The sequence below is a fragment of the Lactuca saligna genome, chromosome 6 (assembly GCF_052625555.1).
Source record: "Lactuca saligna cultivar CGN05327 chromosome 6, ASM5262555v1, whole genome shotgun sequence".
NCBI classification, from domain to species: domain Eukaryota; kingdom Viridiplantae; phylum Streptophyta; class Magnoliopsida; order Asterales; family Asteraceae; genus Lactuca; species Lactuca saligna.
In genome coordinates, this window is record NC_136422.1 from 48,845,945 (window position 1) to 48,873,539 (window position 27,595).

The window sequence follows — 27,595 nt, forward strand, 5'->3', positions numbered from 1 at the left end:
AAGTAACATTCGAACATCCTTATCTAGACATTCCCTATCATTATTCACATTATTCAAATGCAATTCCAAATACTTTATCCTGCTTCGTTTCGAATCGAGCAATTTCTGGGTCTCTAGCAACTGGATGTTTAGTTTCTTAGCTTCATTACTAGCAGACACCACAATTGTATCAAAGTAAGCAACAGTATCATCAAGTGCAAATATTTCAGAATCATAAGCTTGTAAAGGAATGTTAAAATATTCAAGAATAGAAATACCTTCATGGACATCGATGATTTGTCTCCTGATTTGGTCATGAAACAACGACCAGTCACCATTTCATCCTCATTTTCTTTATAATGTGCAAACATGGCACCATGCGTCAGATTACCCATATCTTCATCATCAGATCCTGAAGACCATATCTGATACGTGTCATCTTCCTCACTTTCTCCTTTTGCAACCAATGACATCCCTTTTGCTTTTGTTCGAATCTCTTCCAGTTTCTGTACATAGTATGCTTCGTCCTTGACTTCATTCTTTTTCTCTTCCTTCTTACGAAGCATGTAATCATTAGCCAAATGATTTGCTCCGTTGCAGTAATGATGGTTAATGCCCGAGTCTCCCTGAAATTTCTTCTCAATTTTGGCTTCAGATGCCTTTACCTCATTCTTCTCGAATTTATTCTTCTCCTCACCCACAAACTTATTGACGAAACTACCTCTCATATCACTCTGCTTCATTTTTGTGACAACCGTCAAATTCAAGTCAAAGTCAAAGTCAAAGTCAAGTCAACAAGTCAAACCGGTCAATCTTATATAGTACTTATATAATTAAAAGTTATTATACGAAAACATACATTTGTATGTCAAGAATTCGAGTGTCTCAGTAAATCTATATGTTTATCAATGTGAAACCCTAAGAAGGGAGTTAAACGCATCAAGTGTTCTTCACTTGATACTCCTCATCTTCGACCTTCCACTCTTTAAATAATCACTCAAGGCGAGTTCATACCCCTACATTTTATAGTTTTCTTTAGTTTTCAAGGGGGAATACAAGTTAAAACACCAAAACATATTTCAAACTTAACTTGACAGCTTACAACAGAAAAGTTGGGACCTGTTCACGAACTGTTTTACCCAACCTAAACTTAATATTTTTCAAAACTGTGCAATATGCAAATAGTTCAGGTTTATACCTTTAAAATGACTACTTGCACATCTCCATAAGATTTTTGTATAGTTTATGGTGACTTTTACAAAACTGCCTATCACTGCAGCAACGAAATCGGACCAGGTTGTGAAAATGAACATTTTCATACTAGTTTGAGACCACCAAAAGTTATAAGAAAATTTGTGAACACAGTAGACTCTTTTTCCAAACCATCTGAGTTTACGGATTCAGTTTTTGACTTACGATAATTTTTCTATAAATAATTTAAAACAGTGACAGTTAAGATTTAAATAGTTAAAACGAGTCTAAGAGTTATTCACACCTTGTAACATGTTGAGCAATGTGTGTAAGGATTTATACTTAGCATTTTTAATGTCATTTTATTGAAATACAAGGTCATGAATAACAAGGTTTCATGTACACATTAAAACATTTTGATAAACTATAATAGGTATAGTTTGGACACCTCATTTAACAAAGAAATCGTAATACAATCGATTTACAAAACAGGTATTTTATTACAAACTACGTGAACATGTTAATGCATAAATTTGTGAGACATTCATCTTCGGAGTACTCTTTAGTACAACAGTAAAGTCCTGTAGCTATAGCCAGAATCTCTTGTAGGGAGAGCGTGATAGTTGTGTATAGATCTATATTGGGTTGGACAACCCGCACCTGAGCTGCTTGCAACAGCTAGACCGGCAGGTCTGGGGTGACAAGTGTTATAACATTCCGACGCTTGAACAACGTCGAGTACGTGGTCTTCGAGTCATAGCATGGTTATAACAACTCACATGGGAAATTAACAAAACACAGTTCACGGGAATTTAATGATTTCATAAAAAGGAGTTTTATTTAAATATAAAACCACATATAAGTATGATGATTTGCTTACATATACTAAGTCTTGGTTCAGTTAAGACTACAATAAACCTTTTAGAAAATATTGGATTTTCTGGAAACAAACTTGTAACAAAACTTTAAGGAACAAGATTCATTTTCATCATAAATTGCTTATGAACTCACCAGCTTTAATGCTGATACTCTTTCAAAAACAACTTGTATTCTCAGGTATTCAGTAATACAGCTAACCACAAGATTTTGAAGGCACGACACTAAGGCGCACGTTTCTTTTGAACTATTTTGACGTCATATGTAATTTATTTGGAAACATGTATTTTTGCAACGATATAACCTTTTAAATTAAATTTATGATGATTGTGTTTACTTTCTTCACTATGGTTATGATACTGAACATGACGTCCTCCGCCCCCGAATGTTTCCGCCGTTTCGTTTTGGGGGTGTGACGGATTGGTATCAAAACTATGTTTATAGTGAACTAAGTATATCAAACCACGCAAGATATACAAACTATAAATACAACGGGACAAAATTCTCTGACGTAGTTTTTCAAAAATATTTTTAAGAATAAAAAATTCGTATTTTTATAAAAAGTGTTCGTACAATCGCACTCAGTAGTTCAGTATCACAATAACATAAAAGTATTGAGACAAGTTGGACACCATGATCCACCTTCGGGATATGTAGTCAGATCTTGGATGAATATAGTATGATCAACTATATTTAGTCAAGGTATGACCAACGTATGCCGAAGAAGGATCATGATGAGCAACAAGTCTTCAACTTACCAAAAACCTCGAAAATCAAACATAAAAAGTACTATAGGAGTATTTTTACACAAAAACCGTAATAAGCACATTATAAATTGCGATAACTAACTTCTTATACCAAATTTGTCGTGACATCCTTCTTATCCCGATTCCCGTACAGGCGCAATGCCAGGATTTCACTTGCCGGGTGACCCCTATTTCTCAACCAAGGGAATGCCGGTTGGATTGTGGAAGATCCAGAGGAAAATTCCTAAGAAGAACCCATGGAGTATGAAGAACCCATGGAGGACGAAGAGCCCGTAGAAGAGGAAGAGTCAGTAGACGGTGAAGAGGAAGAAGACTCAGATGGAAACGACTCCGAACCCAAAGTTTACAATCCACACCCTTCCCCTATCACTCCGTAACACTTCCAAGGCCCGACGCCCCAATGGGCTGAGACTATACATAGATGGAGTCGAGAGCAAGGTCAACGACCTCCCTATGGCATGCAACGATGTTTCTACGACCTCAACAGAGGAGGATCAGCCGACAGAGCCTTCCCTATCATGGTTCACCGTGTCGCACGCCATGAAGAACAAACCAGGATATACATCCGCTACCTCATGGAAATTGGTGCAACCAGCCAAGTCAAATTCGTTTGCACTCACCGGATTGATGAACACCACGATCGAACTCGAGACCGCACCAAAGTTCTTCGAAAGGAAATGGCCGCGACCCTACCCGAAGTACAAGAGCTCCGGGAACACCGAACCACCTTTGAAGAACGTCTGACAAAAGCAGAGCGCCATGCAGCAGAATCCAGAGCTGAAATGAGGGAAACTAGGAACTTTGTGTCTTCACTTCGTGATCCTCAGAGCTTCAACTGCTGCAAGTAGTACTTGCACTGCTCGCTTCAGTTTAATCTAGTTTTTTTCGGATAATTATTACTATTATTTTCTAGTTTTCTATGTCCGGTCCTGCGATTTAAGTGTTTACACTTCTGGGGTCTGTTAGGCAGTCAAAATTTTGCCATACATTGATGTAGCCTAGACCTTTATAGGGTCAAATTTTCCCAAATATTGTATACCAAGTTATATCAATGAAATTGACATGCTATTTGTTTTATTGGGAACATTACATCAAGTTCATAACAAGAACTATTTTCAGATTAAAATTTACTGGTGTCCGATTTATGATTGTTTGATGTATGAATCCAGGTTACATATAATTTATACCATGTCGACCTAGAAAATGTTGGTTCCGCCTTGGATGATGTTCCTTGTTTGTTTGTGGGCCTAGGGCAGATCCATTGGATTCGAAAGTCTACTTCATCTTAATTATATGTAAATATTATACATCAAATGATTGTTGGACGGGCCCGATATGGATTCTATCAGAGACATCTCATAAGAATCAAAACTATCAAAATTCATAAAGTCTATATTTCATTATCTGTAGACCTCTAGTATGGATGGATTCATACAATTCAAGTCAAAATCATGATGCATATAAAGAACTAATAATGTTTAGTTTTAACTCTCGACTTGTAAGTGTTGTCAAAGACTTATTGTCTTTTCATTCTTGATATGGCAGAAAATGCCACCTCGTAAAAATCCTAGACGCGGTGGTGCCACAGGAACTGAAGCACCACCACCGCCACCACTCCCTTAGTTTGACCCAGTGATGTTCCAGGCGGTCGTAATAGCCACAGTAGCAGCCGCCATATCCCAAATAAGCACCAACAATGCGGGTGGTGCGAGTAATGGTGCCACAAATTCTAACAATGGGGACGGCCAGGGACGCTCGAGAGAGTGTACCTACAAAGTCTTTACTAATGCCAAACCCAAAACTTTCAATGGTAGCGGAGGTGTCATAGCATTGCTACAATGGTTCGAGTAAACCGAATCCGTATTTGAAATATGTGCATTCCCTGAAGCAAACAAGGTCAAGTTTGTAGCATGCACATTCTCTGAAAGGGCACTCACCTGCTGGAATGGCCACGTCAAGACATTGACACTTCCGGTGGCTAACTCTATAACATAGGAAGACCTGAAAACCATGTTGAAGAAGGAATACTACCCAAGAGGAGGGATACAAAAGTTGGAAGAGGAACTTTGGGGTCTCAAAATGATAGTCTCTGACATCCTGTCTTATACCTCAAGGTTTAGTGATCTAGCCATACTGTGTCCAGGGATGGTTCCGTCGGAAAGCAAGAAGGTGGAATGATACATATGGGGACTATCTTCCCAACTTCAAGGGAACGTATTGGCCTCAAAGCCAACTACCTATGATAGTGCCAAATAAATGGCACAACAACTCATCGACCATAAAGCCAGGAATGGCACTATGACAACCACCTCCGAGCAAGCTAAATGGGGAAACAACAAAAGGAAGTTCTGGAACAAGAAGAAGGGTCAATCTTCTCAAGACCCTGCCAAGAACCAAAAAGTGGTTTCTGTGAACGCCGCCACAACTACTGCCAACCCAACTCCGATAAGGCAATACGCCGGGAACCTAACAAAGTGAAACAAGTGTAACTTTCACCATGATAGCGCTTGCCGTGAAATACATTGCACCAACTCTAACAAAAAGGGGCACACCACTCGATTTTGTAAAGCTCGAGTCCAACAAAACGCACAAGCTACCAATGCCAGAGCAAGTCGAACCTGCTATGGTTGTGGAGAGGCAGGACACTTCAAAGCGCAACTGCCTGAAGGCAAGAAACCCTAAGCCAGGTGAAGTGGGCAGAGTTCTGGTGATATGCCATTTTGGGATTATTATGTTGCATCATGGGCTCGGTCCTTAGGCCAGTTTTGATTGCCGGTATTGGGTCTATCTAACCGTGCGTGTTTTTGTTCTAGGGTTTAGTATATAAGTTGCATGCATGCAGTCTTAGAAGTTAATGCTTTTATCATTTTCTCTCATAGAGTTTTGTAAACCCTAGCACGCCTCTACAGTGGAAGTTCTTTGTCGAGCTCTGCTAAGGTGTGACTTTATTGAATCATAAGCACATACTTGATTCTATCATGTGTTCATAATCTTATTGTGCTTGTCTTGCTTGATTTTTATATTCTTATCTGTGAAAGATCTAATCGATCTAGAGTTTTATTCTCATCAATTGTATTAGAGCAGGAGACTGTGTAATTCATACACATCTCTTCTGTCAAAGAAGTTATTAGGGTTTTTAATTCTGCATTGATTGATATTAATTGAGCCGTCATTCCATATTGACGTATCTCATTAATCGTTTATCTAACCCTAAAGATATATGACAAGTCTATTCTTTTACAGGTAATCGATCAAAAATCATTACAATGTCCATGGATGATTCACAAAACAATCCAATCAACATCTCCAACAACATTGGTTCTACAACAAGGATTCCAATCTTGTATACTCAAGACTATGAAGTTTGGACGCATCACTTTGAAGATTATGTGATTGGATCGGAGGATAATGAATACTTAATCTGGGAAGCGATCACTGTTGGCCCATTCGCTCACTCAAGCAACTCAAAAATTGTCAAAACTCAGAAGGAGTACAATCAGCTTGTAAACGATGTCAAAGATATTCCTCAAGACGAGAAGGAAAAGTTTGAATGCAACATCAAAGCCTTGAGGATGATAAGGTTTGCTTTGCAGTTAGATACGTTTCGTTTGGTAAGTTCTTGTGCCACTGCTAAACAGATTTGGGACAGATTAAAAGAATTATATTCCACTGATGAAGACTTGGAACATTCAATTCAAACTCTCTTGCTCTCTAAATTTGGAGATTTCAGGCAGAAGCCCAAAGAGAAGCTAATTCAAGCCTTTGATCGCTTTAATCATCTTTTAAGCAAAATGATAAATCATAGGATTGAAAGGAAAGTTATTGAACAAAAGGTTACTTTCATGAACGGTCTTAGATCCAAATGGATGGCTGTTATATCTACCGTTAAAGCTCATGAACAGTTCAAGTCATATTCTCTAGCGAAACTAGTGGGTATTTTGAAATCCCATGAAAATGCATTGTCTAAGGAAATGAGTGTGGTTTCCAGTTTGGGTTCTTTAGCCCTTGTCTCTAAAGGAAAAAGCTCAGTTGAAGAAGAAGAGGAATTGGATCTTGCCAATTATGATCTAACCGGTGAAGAATATGCCATGATGGTATCTAATCCCAGAAAATTCATCAAGAAGAAATTCCCAGCCAACAAGAACCGAAACTAGCAGGGAAGTTACAGCGCCGAAAAGATCAAGGAGGAACCGAAGATGGGGTTGAAGTCTGAAGAGTCAAAGAAAGAACCGAAACTAGTAGGGAAGTTAAAGCGCCGAAAATTCATTAGGATTTGATTGCCATTACTGTGGAAGCAAGAACCATTTTGCAAAAGATTGTATGCTGAAAAGGAAAGAAGAAAAGATAAATGATGATGATGAGGAAGCGAGCCTCCTGAGAAGACTGGAGGAAATCAAGAAAAGAAAGTTTGCTGCTAACAATACTACTATGAATGCTTTAATTGTGCAGGATACAGACAACCGTGATGAATTTGATGGTGTGGAAGTATGGTCCACAAATTATAAGGATGAAGAAGTCAGAAAGCCCACTCATGGGAAGGCAATGCTAGAAAAAAAACAACCTATAACAGAAAGGTTCTTTGTGGTGAACGAAGGTGTGTCTCAAATGAGAGGATATACAACCGACGGGGGAATAGAAGATGATAAGGAGCGAGAGAATAGGTGTTTTGCTGCTAAACCTGTCAGCACACAGATCAATGAATGTGATGAGTTGATCAAGAAGGTACAAAACATTCTTGCTTCCCAAAATATACCTATTACTAAATATGAAAAGGATTTAAATAACTTAAAATCTAAATTTTCAAGCATAAGTAGCAGTCTCACCCAAACCCGCGTCACAAATTCTAACCTAACTGATCAAATCAGCAGGATATCGTCGAAGGGTGAGGAAAGGAGGATGTGAAAAGAGCAGAAGGAGAAAGAATTGATTAGGTCTAAGGATGATTCGATTTATTTGCAAACAGACAATCTTAAACTTCTTAAACAACAAAATGTGTTTTGTTTGATTGCAAAAAGACTTTAGTTTAACATCACTCAATTGCATCTTGATTGTGGAATAGGAAAGAAGACACATCGCATGATTTTACCCTTCCTTGAGTTAAAGGAGGATGAAATCGATGACAAAGCCTACAACTGTGAAAGTGTTGTATCTTCTGACGAGGTCTCTCATGCATATAAAATAGGTCTGGACAAAATTGAATCCAACATTAAGTCCAAAGACCACAAGGACATGCTTAAAAATTTGTTAGACGAAAATGATAGATTGAAATTAAGAACCGAAACTGTACAGAAATTTGACTCTTTTAATACCAAATTAAGTTCAGAAAATAAAATTGATGTTGAAAATGCATCTAAACTTAATGAGGATGATGATCTAAGTGAAATCTCTGTAGAGGATGTGGTGGACTGTTCAAAATTTGTCAAAAGCGAACCTAAATCACGCAAAAGCCTGATTTCTGAAAGCTTTGTTGAGTTCGCTCGCTCGTCAACTGACAAGACCAAAGTTCTCAAAGCGGAAGCTGTTGTGTACCAAAAGGTACAAACCACTCCAAATCAAGTCTACATGGTCCCTGGTGTCACTCCACAACAAACTGCAGAATTGACAACTATGGTGGAAGAAGATAATGTTGGCGGATGTGACGAGTTCTTCTGGTCAGCACCAATAGACAATGCTAATGAGACGAAGGGCCTATCCTAAAAGACCTCATGGAGAGTGAAAGGTAGATATATACCCAAACCACTAAATGAGCCTGCAAGATATGATGTGCCAACCACAAGTGGAACCAAAACTTCATTGGGCGAACCTGCACAAACCACTAGTGAAACATCCTTAGCAAAAAGTGAACGTCGTGCTCATGCTTCAAAGAGAAAGGCCAACATCCACAGAAATCCAAAACAGGTGGCTGATCGAAAACACCAATGAAATCTGAGATACAAGAAGAATCTCTCAGAAAGAAAACAGTTTTGGAGATCACAAAATCCTCACTTTATAAGGATCGAGAGGAAGCACAAATCTAAAGAAGAATCAAGAAACCAAAAGGGTAGTTTCGGTCCTCAGAACAACATCAACCGAAAGGGTAGTTTCGGTCCCTCAACTGAAAGGAATCGAAAGGATGGTTTTGGGTCCTCGACTGAAAGGAACCGAAAGGAGAGTTTTGGTCCCTCGACCGAAAGGAAACGAAAGGAGAGTTTCGGTCCCTCGACCGAAAGGAACCGCAAGCAGAGTTTCGGTCCTCGAAGTAATATCAACCGAAAGAGCAGTCTCAGCTCTCCACTCAATAGCAACCGAAAGAGCGGTCTCGACTCTCCACTCAATAGCAACCAAAAGAGCAGTTTCGGTCCCCATCCCTACAAGTCCAATCAGAAACACAGGAGATCTAATGCCACTTCTGAATCCAACACTTCACATTCCAATTCTCATCCTTCAATTGATTTAAAGGGAAAAGGAAAACTCCTTCCAGAAGATAACAGACATCCAAAAGAGATCCAAAAGAACGCTGACGTCAACACCACAAATACTAATCCTACTAAATCTGAACCAACCAAAATTAAAGTTTTCATCATAAAAAGAAAAGATGAAACAACTTAAATTAAACGTACTTACATGGTTGATATTTCTCTTACTATTCCCTATCATGTAAAAGGCTCACAAGGACCCAAGAAACTTTGGGTTCCTAAATCTGCTTAATATTTTGCAGGTTATACGTGACAAGTAGTTTAACGAAGATTGGTATATTGATATTGGTTGCTCACGTCACATGACGGGGAGGAAGGAAGAACCGATGGAGTTTCGGTCTCTCAAGGATGGTGGTATTGTGAAGTACAGCAACAACTCATTTGGCACTATCAAAGGATATGGAATGATCACTAATGGCGATTTCTCTATAAGAAAAGTGGTGTATGTTGAAGGGCTCCCACACAACCTTATCACCGTATCACAGCTGGTAGTTGGCACTAGATTGAAGGTATCATTTGATGATGAAGACTTAGAGATTGTCGAGAAGAAATATAATAACGTTCTGCTAAAGTCAAAGCGAAAGGGGGAAAGATATCCTTTGAACCTCAACCCAATTTGAGGTAAACCAGTAGTTTGCTTACTCACGAAGGCTCACTCAGATGAAAGCTGGTTATGACATCGAAGACTCTCTCATTTAAATTTCAAGGATATCAACAAGATGGTGTTAGGTAATCATGTTCGAGGTCTTCTAGTTCTCAAATTTGACAAAGGACATCTTTGTGCAACTTGCGAAATGGGAAAGCAAAGTAGGCAAAGTCATCCTTCTATTATCAACACAAAGGTGATAGAACCGTTGGAGTTGTTACATATTGATATGTGTGGCCCCTCTTCCATTGAAAGCATAGGTGGAAAAAAGTATATTCTGGTTATAGTGTACGATTTCTCTCAATTCATGTGGGTGTTCTTTTTGAAGCAAAAGACTGAATCTATTCCAAAGCTTAAGCTCTTCATAAAACAGGATGAAACTCACCTAAGGAGAGTTGTTCGTAACGTGAGAAGCGATAATGGCTTACAATTGAAGAACAAAGATTTTGAAGATTTTCTTGCTGAGAAGGGAACGACTCACAATTTCTCAGCCCCATATGAGGTGAGATATCGCTTAATCGCTTAACCCGCAAAAAATCCATGTCACAAAATATAAAGAAAATAATAATAAAGAAAAAAAATATCAATATATCTTCCCTAAAACAACCAATTCTGCAAATATCCAATAACAATGGTAGAACCAATGGTGATCATCTTGCATAATGAAGTGGAGTCGAGGAATTGACATGCCATAAATCATTTATTTCTGTCTGTTAAAATACAACTAAGCAGTTGATGTGTCAAAAAATTTAAAAACTTATGCCACATCATACACATAAGTCAGAGCAGGTTGCATGAACCATTTTCCTATTTTGAAACACCATTGCATATTATGTATAACAACAAACATTATTAATCAGAAAAAATGTGAAACATTGTTGTATAAATAAGTAACTAACCCTAAACAAGAATTAGGAGTCCCTTATAAGTCTTTAGTAGCATACTAATAACTTCCATTCCACCAAGGTTTTTATAACAATTTAGAGGTCACTAGAAATGCATGGAAAATGAAATTCATCATTTACAAGAACCTACTACCATAATACATACCTCAAAAAGAACCATGAACATCTGATCAATGTACCAAATCTTATCAGGGGAAAGCCTACAACACCTATCAAGAAATGTTATTGTGTGTATGATACTTTGAAAATCATCAAAATATGCTATAAGAATATTACATTCACCAAATTAAAAGATAAAAATAAAACCTTCAACTTACTTTTCTACAATGGAGCAAATTTTTTCAGTAAGATCTCCCTTGAAGTCCTGGTCACTTACATGTAGATAATCAATTAACTCCTTGGTCAAAGGTTTGACATTCGTCTCATTGGATCTGATTTTCATCTTGAGACTGAAACATTTAACAAATCATGAAATTTGATTTAATTAAAACTAAAACATTAAACAAAAATTCATACCTTGTTTAATGGGTGAGAAATCAATTGTTGTTCATGTTTCTCAATCTGATTTACCAGGTCCACAAACTGAGGTTCTTATATGCCCATATCCTGTCAACAGAAGTCATGTATTTTTGAATTAGTTATGAAAAATAAAAGGTCAGTAAAACGCAAATAAAGTTACCTTGATAGGATTAAGTTTTGGAAGACCTTGAGGAAAATGTTTTTGAAGCTCAGGATTCAAAATTTGAAAAACCTTACCAGTCTTGATATTGCAAATAATGGTATTTCAGATACTATTCTTCTCGAGTTTTAGGGCTCGTGGCCTTCCCGGTTAACATTCCTGAATCTTTCTTCCAACAACATAAAGTGGGAAAGTACCAGATCTGTCATCAATATTTCACAACAATTCAGTGATAGATTTAAGCTCCAACAGCTTTGATGGTCTAATAACTAATGTCTCTTCCACTGCGTCATTACTAAATCTTTCCAGAAACAAATTTTCTGGAGGAATCTCCTTTTTATGTGAGGTTATCCATGGCTTTTTAGTTATACTTAACCTCTCTCATAACTATCTAAGCGGACAAATTCCAGACTGTTTGTGGCATTTCAAAGAACTAAAACTTCTTAATTTAGAACACAATAATCTGTCTGGAAGGCTTCCTGCTTCTGTTGGATCTATGATTAAGCTCGAGGCATTGGATTTATACAAGAATGATTTCTCCGAATCTGTCCCAGCTTCTGGAAGGCCCGACTTTTTCACCACATTTACAACCACCCCTACCCCCAATCTGTCCCAGCTTCTCGAACCTTAACCTAAAACAAAAAAATAGACGAATATAACCTTATCATTTTCTCAAGTATGTGACACTGCCCCAAGTACAATCTCAATTTTATGAATAAGTTGATGAACAAACACTTCATTGAGCTTAAACAGTTCTTCATGATCATGGGAGCCATGATGACCTCCCTCCACTAATGACTCATCTGTCCCTTCAAGTGCCACATAGGAATCACCTTTGTGTGCCTGGAACATTAAATAAAATATATAATATGGTATTTAAATATTAATCAAAAAATATAAACATGATTAAAACAATAATAAGAACATGACATACTCTGTTATGATGTGCCTTTAAACTGAAAGGCTTGGGTAGCAGCATCCATGGGACAAAAATTAAGGATAGAAGTAGTAGCATAAGCTGTCATTGCCATTGCCAATCAGATCATTTCTATTAGTTGTCACCTTCAATAAACTTTAGATGAATACAGTTTATTTTTATAAAAAAATAACATTTTTTGGTTTATTCATTAACTTAATTTAATTAGTTTTCTAGTTATGCCTGACTGTCTTTCAGCGGAGATGAGTGATGACCTAAACTCTTTGCTATTCAGTGTTTTCATTTTTTATATTACTTTCAAGTTATGATATGTAATTACTTTTGCACCAGACTTAGTATATACTCATATGCACTCGTCATTAGCCCAACATTGCAACTTGCATCTCATGATTTATTTTATGTTGGATCACATTGAAAAGAACAGAAATAAATATTCTTAGCTAAAGATTACTTTATAATAAAATCCAATAACACAAGTGAAGGAATGTAGTGGTAAACAAAGAAGTATGAGTTGAAAGTTTGGAAATGGAAGTTAACCTCTACTGTTCTTTTAGCTAAATCAAATTCATTTTTCAAATTCTCAACATTTGTACGCTTGACAGCTATCATCTTAATCACACATCTAGTATTATAAATAGAAAATCGTTAATAAAAGATGGATATGATAAATAAAATATTAGAAAGAGGTTAAAAGCTATCTCCATATTAGGTGAACATGAAAGGTATGTTCAAGCACATTTGGCAGCCATCTACCAAATGAGTAAGCATCAACATTAAAAAAGAAGAAAAACCTCAACTGTGAAAAGGAGACAGACCCATGACAACTCGAAGATTCTTTTGAGCATTTATACAAACACATTGTGTGCATATCCATGTTCCACATAATCATATAAAAAGTTTACACTAACATCGGTCCATGTGGTTAGAAATTAATGAATTACAATCCACATACAAAAAATTAATTTTGCCATTTCAGTTGATGGATGAATCTCACTGACACTCAAAAATTGCTTTGATAACAAAATTTATGAAAACATGAACCTGTAAAAAGATGTATCGATGAAAGAGATGAGAATAACACCTCAAAATTTGGTACAGTTCACACAAGTCAGCCAACAAGTGATTATAAAAATTGATTTTAGGGATGCCATTCATCAAAATACTTGGTCTATAAATGAAAAAACCCTAATATCATAGAGAGAGAGAGAGAGAGAGAGATCACGAAGAATCAAAACAGGACCTGAATGTTCAAGTTGTTAGCTCAACCCATCTTTTTCCATCCTCATCCCAGTTTAGAGAGATGTGCTTGAAATTTCACAAGAATATAGGGTTAGAAAACCTTGGACGGCCTATTCGATTGTGGACTTGATTTTTTTTCTAATAGAATCGCACAATAGGGATGTGAATGAGTATCTGGTGGAAGCTCTCCAATCTTCGCTCCCTTAATTTTATCGTCATCTTTGTGTGCGTGAAGAGCCGAAAACAGAAAAGTAGAAAGAAGGAGAACAAGGCGGGGTTTTCGAATTTTTGGGGATTTTGTTTCCATCTTAGCTATTAAAGGTCGGAAAACGCATGTTTCATCGATTTTTGCATCTAGGTTAGAACGAAGAAGGAAGTGTGGGGAGCAAAAAACCCTAAAAAAGGGGGTGAACGAATTAGCTGGAGATCGATTAACATCTAGAAAGAGATCATTAGCTAATAAAACCAACGAAGCCTTGTTATACGATGAACTTGGAATGATTGAAATAGAAGAGGGTAGTGATGCATAAAAGAAAATCCCCAAATTTAATAGTAAATATGCATCCAATCGGATGAACTGATACATTATTGGAATCATCTCTATCTCTCTCTCTCTCTCTCCCATTTGTTGTGGTTAATGGGAGAGAGAGAGAGAGAGAGAGAGAGAGAAAGAGAGAGAGATTTGTTATAGATAGGGTGGAGGTGGTGATTGAGATGTTTGGTGATACTGATAAGAAGGAGATCGAGTAGAGATCCGATGAACGAGATGTTTGATGATACTGAAGATGAAGATGAAGGACCTAGGGCTTTTTCTTGCTAAGTAGAAGAGGCGGGGGGATTAATTTTGGGAATCAATAGGCGGGGGTAATTTTCGTCGATTTCATTTCCCGCCTAAAACGCGTCTTTCACTTAAAATTATAAAGCAACACACTCACATGACGCACATTTTACGAAAGGTTCCCTTTGCATTTCTTTTTTTTTTCTTTTCTGACACTAATTTTAGGGCGCGCAAAAATGCATGCCCTCTATCCTTCAAATTTTGCAAAACTGACATTATCTTTTAGGGCACTTACAAATGCGCGTCGTCTATCAGCGAGTGTCATTGTTTGCGCGTCATTAAAGGGCTATTTTCTTGTAGTGCCACCAACCACGTGTGTCACTGTCACAATTAACATTCCTTCCAATCATATATGTATATAAAATCATTGATTTACAACATAAAATAATATATTCACAATTTAACAAACTAATTAATTCACTTATTAATAGTTTAATGCAAAATAATGGGCCGTAAATGGATTTATGGCCGTAAATAGATTTATGGCCGTAAACCTGTTTACGGCCATAAACCTGTTTACGACCGTAAACACCCACTTGGCCGTAAACCTGACTGTAAACTCATAAAACATTATAGAAAAATAAAATTGCCTAGAAAAGCAAAGTATAAACCATAATTTTAGACCTAACAATATCCCCTTGGTTTATAACTTTCTTTTCTAAATTGACACAACAAACTCCCCCTAAACATTAGTTGGCTTTTCTTGTTAATCTTCATTGTATGCTTGGCTTCAACACTTATCTTCAAGTTCTTTACAGCATCAAGATGAACATATGAATCTTCAATAAATGAATTCTGTAACAGCCCGAAATTTCAGGTATTGATATAATTATGTTTTTGGGGTGTTTTAAGAGGGGACTCGGCGAGTTGGAGACAGACTCGCCGAGTAGGACCGCAGACTTGGTCGCGGGTTCGCGACTGGACTCGACGAGTCCGGATATGGACTCGGCGAGTCTGCGCTATTCAGCGAAAACCCTAGCCGTTCAGTTTTGGGACATATATAAGGGACTTATAGGCCGTCATTGTTCGTTTTAGCTTACTGAGAAGAACCCTAAATCGGTTGTGTGCATCTGGAGCAAGGATTGAAGACCATTGTTGAGTTTGGAAGAGTTGTTGTGCAAGGAAGAGAAGGGCTTGGCTAAAGGAACAGCAAGAGAATCACGTGCTGAGGTTTGGGGACGCAGAGAACACGTTATTCAGGTAATAAATCGAATTACACTCTTCCATGTTGATGTGTATAGGGATTTAGGGTTTATGGAACCCTTTTGTGGCTAGAATGATTGTTACCCTTGTTTCCTAACCGATTATAACCCTGTATTAGGACCTTTAGAGGTCCAGAATGTCCCATGCCTGTGCATTTCGGGAATTAAGAGAGGTTTTGGATTGGAATCCTTATGGCTTAAGTCAAAATGTAAATTATAAGTCTTGGGGTATAGCATGAGCTCCTAAATGAAGGCCTTATGTGATGGACCAGCTTAGGAGGACCAGACCTATGATTGGTCGGGACAATTCTGATCTTAGGAAGCAGTTTGATCGACTGCATGGCATGGACTCGCCGAGTTCAATGAACAGACCCGACGAGTAGCTTGGAGAATAACTGGGACTCATCGAGCTGTTCTTCAGACTCGGCGGGTGGAGTCGGGGTGGCCCCGCGATTCTTCCACGAGGAACTCGTCGAGTCAAGAGAGATACTCGACGAGTAGAAAGGGAACATCAGGGAATTGGTGAGGACGTCTAGACTCGCCGAGTCGCCATAGTACTCGCCGAGTCCGGTCAAGTTGACCGTTGACCGTTGACCGTTGACCAGAGTTGATCTACATGTGATTTCATAGGGTCAGTTGTCTTGAAAGATAAAAGTGTTAATAAGGGATATATGATATTATTCAGGGAGTCTGTAGTTCGGCGGATCGAGCACGAGTGATTTCGGGATTTGCTAGCTTTCGATATTCACGAGGTGAGTCTTCTCACTATACTGTACCCGGAAGGGTTTAACTGTGTGACCAGAAGGTCGGATATAATATGTGATATATGTGCTATATGTGGTAAGTTAATTGTATTACGTGCTGTGTATGTTTATGGGCCGGAAGGCAATATGTTATGGGCCGGAAGGCAAATATGTTATGGGCCGGAAGGCGATTATGTTATGGGCCGGAAGGCGTTGTGTTGTGGACCGGAAGGTCAGGGCCTGGAAAGGCGTATATGTGTAAGTAGTATACTGGGGAACTCACTAAGCATTTATGCTTACAGTTGTTATGTATATGTTTCAGGTACTAGCGAGGACCGTGGGAAGGCGCCGGCGTGATGCATACACACTGTTTGATATTTTGAGATCTTGGGAATTTTATGATTGTATTATGACATAAAACTTGGAATAATTATATTTAGTTTGAATAAAATCACTTTATTTGAAATGAAAAAATTTGTTTGAAAATTTGCGTTGTTACAATTGGTATCAGAGCCTTGGTTTGAGGGATTCGGGTGCACCTTTGGGCGTAACTGAACTCAAACCGAGGATTTGAGGAAAACTTTTAAAAATAAATAAATAAATAAATAAAGGCATAAACTTTTATAAATGATAATGTGGTAAACAAGAAAGAAGCAGTGTGTACGATCAGCCAGCGCCCGAACGGTAAACATCCCCAGAATACCTTACAATGTTATGTTATGCAATGAATTATGAACTGTTATGCATGCTAGAAGACTAGGTATTCATGATAGGACTAGAGTGGCCTGATTTGTGATGCCTTAGTCTAGGGAGTTGCCGATGTGAGATATTTGATAGCGTGCAGGTAGATAGTGCATATCAGAAGTAGAGTACTCACTTTTCGGGGTTTAGGGAGGAAGATTTGGGACGAATGCTGATACGGTGTGGTCGGTAGTATTGGGCCCGTACTACCGAAGACACCGGGTCGGTGGGAGACCCAAGTAAGAATCCCTGGATGTCGGAGACTGAGTAGGGTTGCGTTATCGAGTGCAACAGTACTTGATGGAGTCTCTAATAGTTTTTATGTTATATTTCAGAGACATTATGGTTACGACACGCCACGGAGCGAGTTCGAGCGGTGTGAGTGACGAAGAGATTCGTCAGATGATTCAGGAGGAGGTAACTACGGCGATTCGGGCTGAGATCCCGGAGATGTTTGGGTCCATTAAGACCACCCTGATGGAGGCGTTTGAGGAACGGTACGCCGCACTGACTGAAGCTGCAGCCGCTGCCGCTACCGCAGTTGTGGCCGCTGCCAGGCCGCAAGGGGGTGACTCGTTGCTGTTCCGGGAATACAGCAACACGAAACCCCCTAAGTTCGATGGGACACAGGATCCGATTGCTGCAATGAGGTGGATCGCCGATATTGAAGGGTGCTTCTACACTTGCTCATGCCCGGAGCACCTGAGGGTACGGTTTGCTTTGAACCAGTTCTGTCTGGGAGCGAAGGATTGGTGGAAGTTCGTGACGGCGAACTTCACTTTGGTGGAGATTTCAGCAGTGACATGGGAGAGGTTTACTGCCATGTTCAGGGACGAGTACGTTCCCCCAGTGGAGAGGGAACGATTGATTCAGGAGTTCTTGACGCTTAAGCAGGGTACTGATTCGGTTGCGGTGGTCACACGGAAGTTTCATGAGAGGGCGATGTTCTGCCCCGAGCTGGTGTCTACAGAGTGTCACACCCCCAAACCAGAACGGCGGAAACGTTCGGGGGCGGAGGACGTCATGTTCAATATCATAACAGTTCATAGAAAGGAAAGTACACACCACCATATATAATAAGTTTGCAAAATGTTTACATAGTTGTATTCATTACATATTCAAAATAAAGGTACATTAACATCATTCAAAATGAAGTAATTAACGCCAGCGCGTTAATCCCAAAAGTTGATTCCCAACCTGCTTAGCGATTTCCTGAGAATACAAGTTATTTCAAAGAAAAAGTGTCAACAATTAAGTTGGTGAGTCCATAAGTAGTTTAGAAAAATTTGATGCCATTCCAAAATGGGTGTATGTTTTTCAGTAACGTATTGTTTTCAAAATGTAAAGAGTTGCGATTTGTGGTGTTGGAAATGAATGCATTTGCTTCAGAAAATCCCATATTTTTCCTATAAAAGTATTAGATGTATATAGTTGTTCATGTTATAAGTTGTAAATGATTGCACCGGGAAAATCCCTTATTTTCCTCACACATAATGCCAGTCTATAAGACCGAAAATTGTAAGAAACCAACGTTTCTCGTAAGTGTGTCATAGTTTTATATATAATAAAACTACGCGAAGATCGACCGGTTGGATGAAGAATAGTTTAAATAACTACTCGCTCATCAAAACTGAATATCATAATAATTGTATATCCGATGAGTTTTTATAACCATACTAAACATAATATGCCTGTAACGACGTTCTTCAGGCGTCGCTGTTTATGACAACTGTCACCCCAAAAGACGGACTGTAGCTAACAGTCAGGGTGCGGGATCATGACTTCCCGTATAGATCTATACACATTTGACACGTTCTCGTCGCGGGAGATTCTGGTTATAAACAGGCCTTACTGCAGTACTTTCTAATAAAGAAAAGTAACGTTTGAAGATGTATGCGTCTCATGGATTCTCAATTAAGTATATATTAACATGATAGTTTTGTATGCAAAGTTTAACCTTTCTCACAATGTTTGATAAACCAAAATCATAAGTTTTTAGAATGTATAAAATGTTTTAACAATGAAGATCATTATACACTTCGTATAAGTCTAATGCACACAAAGTATGACAAGAGTTTTCCATAATAGTAATGAGTTCCAAGTGGTTTAATTTGATAACACAAGTAAAGTGAAACTTTATAAAATACACGATAATAACCGTATGTTTACTTGTATTCCCCCCCTAAAAGAGTGTAAAAGTATTTAAAAATGTATTTAAAGTGTGTTAGAAAGGGGGTATGAACTCACTTGACAACTTGAAGATAGCGAGATGGAAAAACGGCAGAGTTTCGTCTCGGGAAATGGATTTTCCTCGGAAATCTCGGGATTCCTCGGGAGAAAATCGACCTTCGGATCTTGCACGAAGTGACCAGGGCTTCGGGGTAGTACGAGCACGGAAAACGAGGAAAAACGCAAGAGAAATGAGAGAGAATGTGCCCCTTTTTCGGAAGCCCTCGCATGCCCTTTTATAGGGAGGCTGGTCAGCCTCGGTACGCGGGGCGTACGCTAGTACGCAGCGCGTACGCGTGCGTCATGCGTGACCGAACCCGACCGCCTCTGCTCCGGATGGGACGGGTTCCTGGGTTCGCGGGTCGGATGGGACAAGTCGCTGGCATGCGGGTCGGATGGGACGTCGGGTCGGGTCTTCGGATCATGCGACGTGGACGATCCGAGGCCGTGGCCTCTCAGTACGCGGGGCGTACTTGAGTACGCGGCGCGTACTATCGCATGAGGCTGACTCCCCTTCGGATAATACCGAATTTTGATTAAAAATTATATATAAATTAATTATTAAACTTCAAAAATTCATATCTCCCTCATACGAACTCCGTTTTTGACGTTCTTTATATCCCCGCGAAGGTGAGACTACGATCTACAACTTTCATTTAGATTTCGTTGGCAAATTCCGAAATTATTTTTATTATTTATTTATTAAAGTGACGTGTTTAAGGAATTTCTTTAAAAATTCATAACTTATTCATATGATGTCCGATTTGAGCGTTCTTTTTATGTATGTTTGTAGTTTAACGATATCTATGACTTTCATTTAGACACCTAAGATCAGAAAGTGTTTTATTGAAACTTTGCGTTTTTACGTAACTTCGTATTGCCGGTTTTTGGTCGGAAAACTTATAATGAGCATAACTTCTTCGTTATAACTCGGATTTTTGTGTTATTTATATGTTTGGAAACCTTAAGATGATAGCTACCACATAATGTACTCTAAATAGAGCTTTTGAATACTTCATTTTCTATTTCCTTTCAAAAGGAGGTTACATGACTCGATCTTTACTGACCTGAAATAACGGGTTGTTACATCATCCCCCCGTTAGAGGGAATTTCGTCCCGAAATTTTTAACACAAAAGAAGAGTCTTAGGGGCTGGGGAAGAGATGTGGATACTTCTGTTGCATTTGGTCCTCTGGTTCCCACGTGAACTCGGGTCCCCTCTTAGCATTCCATCGGACCTTTACTATTGGAATGCGACTCTGTTTAGTTCGTTTAATTTCCCTATCCATGATCTCGACGGGTTCTTCCACAAAGTTAAGATTTTCATTTAGTTCGATCTCATCGAGCGGAATTACAAGTGTTTCGTCGGACAGACACTTCTTCAGGTTTGACACGTGGAATACTGGATGTACTTTGTTAAGCTCTATTGGAAGTTGGAGTTTGTAGGCTACTGGACCAACCCTTGAAATGATTTCGAAGGGTCCAATGTACCTAGGATTCAGCTTCCCACGCTTTCCAAAGCGTATCATTCCCTTCCAGGGTGAGACTTTCAGTAGTACCCGATCGCCAGTCTGGAATTCCAATGGTTTACGTCTTTTGTCGGCGTAGCTCTTCTGTCTATCCCTCGAGGATTTCAGTCGCTCTCGTATTTGCACGATCTTTTCGGTAGTTTCTCTGATGATCTCCGGACCAGTGAGGGTGCTATCAGGGACTAGACCTTTTGCTAGTTGGGTGTCGCCTACTTCCATCCAGCACAGAGGTGATCTGCACTTACGGCCGTAAAGGGCTTCAAAGGGAGCAGCATTGATACTGGTATGATAACTATTGTTATAAGAGAATTCAACCAAAGGTAAGTGAACATCCCATGCTTTACCAAAGTCGATTACACATGCTCGCAACATGTCTTCCAAGGTTTGGATCGTTCTTTCGCTCTGTCCGTCAGTTTGGGGGTGATAGGCTGTACTCATGTCCAATCTTGTTCCCATGGATTTTTGCAATGTTTGCCAGAACCTAGACGTGAATCTGCTGTCTCTATCCGAGATGATAGACATTGGCACTCCATGGAGTCGTACGATCTCTCGGATGTAGGTTCTCGATAGCTTTTCCATTTTATCAGTTTCCTTGATCGGTAGGAAATGAGCGGATTTGGTTAATCTATCGACGATTACCCAAATAGTATCCTGGCCACCCTGAGTTTTGGGCAGTTTCGTTATGAAGTCCATGGAAATCTGCTCCCATTTCCACTCAGGAATTTCAGGTTGTTGGAGTAGTCCTGAGGGTTTCTGGTGTTCTATTTTGATCTTGGCGCAAGTCAAACACTTGCTCACATATGTAGCGACCTCTGCTTTCATGTTTGGCCACCAGTAGAGTTGTTTGAGATCTTGATACATCTTGTCTGACCCGGGGTGTACGGAGTATGGAGTCTTGTGTGCCTCGTTCATAACTACCTCTCTAAATCCACCAAACTTGGGCGTCCATATACGGTTCATGAGGTAGCGTGCTCCATCACTCTTGATTTCTAAATTCTTGTCCATTCCCCTAAGGGTTTCACTTGTCACGTTTTCGTGTTTTAGGGCCTCTATCTGAGCTTCCTTGATCTGCGTCGACAGGTGCGAATGGATTGACATGGCTAATGACTTCACTCTTCGGCCAGAGTACTCCTTCCGGCTAAGGGCATCTGCCACGACATTTGCCTTTCCTGTGTGATAGCGTATCTCACATTCGTAGTCGTTGAGTAATTCGACCCAACGTCGCTGCCTCATGTTCAACTCCTTCTGGTTGAAGATGTGTTGTAGGCTCTTGTGGTCTGTAAAAATAGTGCATTTGGTACCATATAGGTAGTGTCTCCAGATTTTAAGAGCGAAGACCACCGCCCCAAGCTCTAAATCATGAGTGGTGTAATTGACCTCATGTGTTTTTAGTTGTCGTGAGGCATATGCAATAACCTTTCCCCTCTGCATTAGTACACAGCCCAGCCCTTGCTTCGAAGCGTCGCAATATACTACAAAATCTTCGGTCCCTTCTGGGAGAGAAAGGATGGGCGCACTGCAAAGGGCCTGTTTCAAAGTCTGAAATGCAGAATCTTGCTTTTCTCCCCAATTGTAGGTCACACCTTTCTGGGTTAAGGCGGTAAGAGGCTTTGCGATGCTGGAGAAATTCTGGATGAACCGTCGATAATAACCAGCCAGGCCTAGGAATTGGCGAATTTCTGTTGGTGTAGTTGGCGCCGACCAGTTTTTGATAGCCTTAATTTTTAATGGATCCACGTGGATCCCTTCCTTGCTGACCACGTGACCGAGGAAGTCCACCTTTCTAATCCAAAATTCACATTTTGAGAATTTTGCATACAGCCTCTCAGTCCGTAACGTCTCTAGCACTTGCCTCAGATGTTGACCATGCTCTTCTTTATTCTTTGAATAAATGAGTATGTCGTCTATGAATACTATCACGAATTTATCCAAGAATGGACGACATACCCGATTCATTAGATCCATGAGTACGGCCGGGGCATTGGTTAGCCCGAACGGCATCACTACGAATTCATAGTGTCCGTATCGTGTTCGGAAAGCCGTCTTGGAGATATCACTCTCTAGAACTCGCAGCTGGTGATATCCCGACCTCAGATCGATCTTGGAGAAGTAGTTGGCTCCTTGGAGTTGGTCGAACAAGTCATCGATTCGGGGTAGGGGGTATCGGTTCTTGATGGTAAGTTTGTTGAGTTCTCGGTAGTCGATGCACATTCTGAATGATCCATCCTTCTTTTTCACGAACAGTACAGGTGCTCCCCACGGTGAGAAGCTCGGTCTGATGAATCCTTTTCCCAGTAGTTCATTCAGTTGGCTGGATAGCTCTTGCATTTCTGCCGGGGCTAATCGATAGGGTGCTTTGGCTACTGGGGTAGCTCCGGGAACCAGATCGATTCGGAACTCCACTTGCCTCGCAGGTGGTATTCCTGGAAGGTCCTCGGGAAAAACATCAGGAAAATCTCGTACGTCTGGCACACTCTTGATATCTTGGACTTTGCGTTTCACATCCACAACATGTGCCAAGAATGCGTGGCACTCCTTGCGTAGGCATTTCTGAGCTTGGATACTTGAGATGATACGAAGAGTGGTACTTTGTTTGTTGCCCAAGATAACGAAAGTTTCGCCGGTTGGCAGATTAAGGCGAACGGCCTTATCGTAACATAGAATGTCCGCATGATGAGAACTCAGCCAATCCATGCCAATGATGACATCAAAACTCTTAATCGAGACTGGCATGAGGTTGATTGAGAATGGGTGATCATTTAAGGTTAGGGTGCAATTTAAGTATATTTCCTTAGTGCCTTCGGTTTTCCCGTTGGCCATTTCTACTATAAATGGTTCACTCAATGACTGTGGTATTGATTTTAGCAGGCTTTTAAAGCCGTGACTCACAAAACTCCTTTCCGCGCCACTATCAAACAAAATGCATGCATACGAGTTATCGAGAAGGAACGTACCCGTAACAACTGTAGGGTCCGCAATGGCTTCATCCTGCCCCATTACGAAAACTCGGCCCCTTCCACCGGTATTCCGGTTGTTTACCCTTGGGCAGTACTTGCGGTAGTGCCCTGTGTCTCCGCACTCGAAGCAGGCGCGGTTTACCCCGGTATTAGTGGTGGGAACGGATGGTTGGATTGGCCCTTTACAATAGCGGGCCGTATGTCCCTTTTTATTACAGTTGGTGCATTGGAGATTGGAGCAAGGACCGTGGTGATGGAAATTGCATTGGTTACATTTAGGAAGTTTCCCAATGTATGAGCTTGTGGGGGAAGGGTTCGTAGGTACAGTAATAGCGTGTGTCGCTATCATTTGTTGTTTCCTGGGGTTTTCCTGGAGAGTTTTTCCCCTCCTTTTGTTCCAAGTCTTACTCTGGCTCTGAGTTTCCCTAGGTGGATATGCAGTTGTCGAAATGGTACCGGGTTTTACTCCGTGGTCGATGAGTCGCTGGGCCAGGCGCTTAGCACTGTTGTAGGTAGCAGGGCCGGAAGCTAGGACATGCCCTTGAATCTGGGGTGACAACCCCCAAATGTACCTTTCAACCTTCTTTGATTCTGGGTTGACCATGGTAGGGCACAGTGCAGCGAGGTCGTTGAACCTAGTGGTGTAGGTGATTAGGTCAGACCCAGTCATCTTCAGATTCCAGAGCTCCTGCTCAAGTTTTTGTACTTCACCCCTTGGGCAGTATTCTTCCAGTAGTAGAACCTTTAGGTCGTCCCAACCCATGGCGTTGGCGACAGTGAGCGTTACTGAATTCACATGGCTTTTCCACCAAGTGAGGGCTCGATCTACAAAGGTGCAGGCAGCGAACTTGACTTTGCTTGCTTCTGGGCATGAGCACATCTCGAAGACCGTTTCGGTCTTTTCGAACCATTGCATTAGTGCAATGACTCCTCCTATTCCATTAAAAGTTTTTGGCTTAGCGTTAGAGAATTCCTTGTAGGTACATTCTCTTCCTTGGCCATGACCAGTTCCATGATTTGGATGATTTGTGCTGCTTCCCGCCCCTCCATTCCCTTGGGAGTTTATTTGCGAGAGGGCTGCAGTTACTGCTGCTGTGATAGCAGCCTGAACCATGGCCGGATCATAAGCTGGTGGTGGAGGTGGTGGTGGTGTCGTGCCCGGCCTGGGCCTTAGGTTTGGACGAGGAGGCATCTTGCTGCCAAAAGAAAAATATGGAAGAAAATTATAAGTTTTGGCAGTTCAAAGTTGAATGATATTGAATGAACTTTTAATAGTTCTAGGAAGTTGAGTTTAATTGACACAATATTTTAAGCTTGAAAGTAAAGTTTGAATAGATGCACCCATAAATCGAACTATTTGCGCATGATTAACAACGGTAAGAAAAGCGATATACCCTTATATATATTAAACATATAGTTGTGTTACAGCGGGGTCTAGACAAAATTCCTTGGCCTCTCTAAAGGCCTCCGGTTACGGAAAATTTTAAAGAAAGTAATACTTTTATCCGAAGTCCTAGTTTATAACAAAATTTGAGAGTTGGGCAAGTACTACTTGCGGTGCGCCTTGTGTTTAGAGCTCGACTCTGTGTCGGACTGCTTTGACCCCATGAGGCGTCTGTCAAACGCAGCTTGTTGTTCTCTTAATTCTGCGAAGGCCGCGTTTGCTTGTGCTTGAAACGCTTCGGCGCGAATGTGGATGTCGTTCTGCATCAACTCTAGGCGGTTGATATCAGCCGTGTGAATTTGCACATCCACATTGATCTCTCTGATTCGGTTGGCTTGCACTCCAGATTGATAGCATTGGTTGGCGAGTTTGCCAACCATGACCGGAAGTGCGCGATCGGCTGATCCCCCGCCTCTTACGTCATAGAAGTCTCGGCACATGCCGTAAGGAGGGCGTAAGCTTTGTTGTTGGCTCCAATGATGGAGGTGACTTCCCCACACTGGAGTGGGTCCTTGGAAGTTTCTCACGTGGACAGGAGGTTGTAGGACTGGTGGATTTATAATTTCTGGCTCCGAATCCGTACCAGAGTCGTTCCCTGCCTCCACATTTATAGGCTCTTCGTCTTCTTCAGAATCTGCTTCGATCCATCCACCATTACCTTGGTTGGGGTAGTAGGGGTCATTGGGGTGATGGAATCCCGCCATTTAGGCTGTACGAGAATAGGGTTAAAAGTTTACTATAAGTTAGAGCATATGAAACTTACTCTCGAGTTTAATGGTTGACGGCACTCGAATACACCCTCAATATTCCTTAGTGATATGCTTTTGAAAATTTTAAAATTTGTTGTCCATTACAGGCACTCCTTGGCATACGTGTAGTCGGCTCTTGGACAAATATAGTTGATCAGGCTATATCCTTCCCAGTTCCGATTACATGTCCCAAGGCATACCTGCACTGCACAACTGATATTTAATACTTCAACGTGGTTTTAATTATGATACTGACCGTCTTGTTGCTGTGCAATGAATGCATGCCTACTTTACAAAAAAACTAAATAAAAATTTTATTTTTTTAAAAGTACGAATCCTACTCAGAGTGTTTTTACCCAGTTGAGTTTATAGTTGTATAACAAAAGAAATGGTTTTGATATACTTAATTCCCTATAAACGCTGCTCTGATACCAATCTGTCACACCCCCAAACCAGAACGGCGGAAACGTTCGGGGGCGGAGGACGTCATGTTCAATATCATAACAGTTCATAGAAAGGAAAGTACACACCACCATATATAATAAGTTTGCAAAATGTTTACATAGTTGTATTCATTACATATTCAAAATAAAGGTACATTAACATCATTCAAAATGAAGTAATTAACGCCAGCGCGTTAATCCCAAAAGTTGATTCCCAACCTGCTTAGCGATTTCCTGAGAATACAAGTTATTTCAAAGAAAAAGTGTCAACAATTAAGTTGGTGAGTCCATAAGTAGTTTAGAAAAATTTGATGCCATTCCAAAATGGGTGTATGTTTTTCAGTAACGTATTGTTTTCAAAATGTAAAGAGTTGCGATTTGTGGTGTTGGAAATGAATGCATTTGCTTCAGAAAATCCCATATTTTTCCTATAAAAGTATTAGATGTATATAGTTGTTCATGTTATAAGTTGTAAATGATTGCACCGGGAAAATCCCTTATTTTCCTCACACATAATGCCAGTCTATAAGACCGAAAATTGTAAGAAACCAACGTTTCTCGTAAGTGTGTCATAGTTTTATATATAATAAAACTACGCGAAGATCGACCGGTTGGATGAAGAATAGTTTAAATAACTACTCGCTCATCAAAACTGAATATCATAATAATTGTATATCCGATGAGTTTTTATAACCATACTAAACATAATATGCCTGTAACGACGTTCTTCAGGCGTCGCTGTTTATGACAACTGTCACCCCAAAAGACGGACTGTAGCTAACAGTCAGGGTGCGGGATCATGACTTCCCGTATAGATCTATACACATTTGACACGTTCTCGTCGCGGGAGATTCTGGTTATAAACAGGCCTTACTGCAGTACTTTCTAATAAAGAAAAGTAACGTTTGAAGATGTATGCGTCTCATGGATTCTCAATTAAGTATATATTAACATGATAGTTTTGTATGCAAAGTTTAACCTTTCTCACAATGTTTGATAAACCAAAATCATAAGTTTTTAGAATGTATAAAATGTTTTAACAATGAA